This window comes from Octopus bimaculoides, chromosome 17 (assembly GCF_001194135.2).
Source record: "Octopus bimaculoides isolate UCB-OBI-ISO-001 chromosome 17, ASM119413v2, whole genome shotgun sequence".
Classification (NCBI taxonomy): domain Eukaryota; kingdom Metazoa; phylum Mollusca; class Cephalopoda; order Octopoda; family Octopodidae; genus Octopus; species Octopus bimaculoides.
Genome location: NC_068997.1, coordinates 36671815 through 36674096, shown reverse-complemented (window position 1 = coordinate 36674096; position 2282 = coordinate 36671815). Strand labels below are relative to the sequence as shown.

Genomic DNA, 2282 nt, shown 5'->3' with positions numbered 1-2282 from the left:
CTCTGAGTGGTTGGCGTTAGGAAGGGCATCCAGCTGTAGAAACTCTGCCAAATTGGATTGGAGCCTGGTGTTGCCATCCGGTTTCACCAGTCCTCAGTCAAATCGTCCAACCCATGCTAGCATGGAAAGCGGACGTTAAACGACGACGATGATATATATAGGATATACTTTTCGTAATGAGATAAAAAAAAACCAAGGCTGTGTATAATATAGAACATTTATAAATCGAATGTCTTACAGCTGTTTCCAGGATATTTATATCCGTTCATTGGAGACAATGTGAGAGGATGATTAAGCAATAGTTAGTTTAGTTAAGATAGGAAATAGAGAGTGAATGTAGGGATATTGTATTTGTAAATCCATTGTTTAGGCAGATATATATATATATATCTTTATATATATCTCATAGCCAGGTTAAATAGAAAGAATATAAAATCGGCAAGCGTAGTTAATAATAATATTATTGCCAACACTAGTTTAAACTCCTACAATGAGAATAATATCAATGGAGATGTAGGAATTAGAAACAACAGTACTAACATCTAATATGTCCAATATAGACTGTGACTCAGGTTTATACTAGCACAGGGATTACTAACACAATGCCTGTTGATGCTGAGATGAATTTGAATGATACTACAGTTGAAGGAAGTATAAATAATAACAGAAATAAAAATAACACACATGATAGTAGTAGTAGGAATGATAATAATAATAATGATAATAATAATAATAATAATAATAATAACAATGATAGGAATATCAATAATATTAATAGTAGTAATGCTCCTGGTTGCAATTGTAGCGTTAAATCTCACTGTCCGTTATTAGGCTGATGTCTAATCCAAAACATAATTTATAAATGTACAATCATAACTGAGGCTGGTAACTTTATATATATAGGATATTCGATAAATACGAAGAAAACGTATCAATAACCATTTTTCATCTTTTAGACTCAAACAGAAAGCCAATTGTACATCCTTATCAAGCAAGATTTGGGAACTGAAGGAAAGTTGGATCGAATTTAGCCTTAAATGGGATTTACTACAGGAAGCACAGCCTTATAGAGATAGTTGATACAGGTGTGAGCTGTGCTCTATAGAAACTTATGATATTTTTAAGTATAGGGACAAGAACAACCTGATTAATAATAGATTAGACCTAAGGGTATCATACGAACACAGGATTACCTGTACATTTAAGTATTTTTGAAATAGATGCCATACTTGGACTTTGAGGGTGGAAATTAATTTTAGTGTCATATCTGTTATAAACTTACTCTCTAACATTAAATATAATAAAATCATGGGATATTATATTATATGGTGAATTAAATTGCATTGCATATGTTATAAATTATATGTTATGGTAGGTGATGTGCTATGTAATAACTATCCCATGATAACTCCTGCCTAGTTAATCTGACTTCATCATATTTTTGGTGATTACGCTATTTTTTCCTTTCTATGATGTGCTACCTTATTGATCATATTATGTATAATTGTAATGACATTGAGGAAATGATGGCGTATGTAGCTGATAAAAAACACAAACTGCTGGAGGACCAACTGGGTGTTTATAACACCATTATTTCAAGCATTGAAAATGAAAGAGGAGGTCTTTTCTTTCTGGTTGCTCCAGGTGGAAATGGCAAAACATTTGTCATCAACCTTCTTCTGGTTAAACTGCACCAAACAAAACACATTGCCATAGCAGTGGCGTCAAGTGGAATAGCTGCAACTTTTGCTAAGTGGTGGCCACACAGCTCATTCCTGTTTCAAACTCCCTTTGGACCTGTCCAAGAAAGAGAAGGCAAACTGCAACATCAGTTGTGGTTCTATAAAAGCAAACTTCTGCAGGTTGATCATCTGGGATGAAGCGACAATTGAGCCATAAGGTTTCCTTTGAAGCTCTTGACTTGGCCCTTCAGGATCTGAGATACAACACCAAGCTCATAGAAGGTGCCACAGTTTTGCTTGCAGGACTCTTTAGACAAACTCTTCCCATGGTTCTAAAGGGGACAAGAGCTGATGAAGTAAAAGCCAGCATAAAGCTAAGTCTCACAACCAAAATGAGAGTGCAGCTCAGTGGTTATGATGTGGACAGAACCTTTTCAAAGCAACTGTTGGACGCTGGTAATGGCACTTCAGATGACGAGAAGGATGGCCGGGTAAGCTTGCCTTTTGGATACATGGTATCTGATTTAAAGGAACTAATGAATAAGGTGTATCCTAACCTGAGGAATATGTTTATATATATATATATATATATATATATAT

General features: G+C 34.9%; 1 protein-coding gene across 2 annotated transcripts in view; it reads left to right on the top strand.

Annotated features, from left to right (window-relative positions):
• LOC106871992 (GTP-binding protein Rheb homolog) overlaps positions 1–2282 on the top strand; it is a 128662-nt gene that overhangs the window by 73902 nt on the left and 52478 nt on the right. The gene's annotated exons all lie outside the window — the stretch shown is intronic.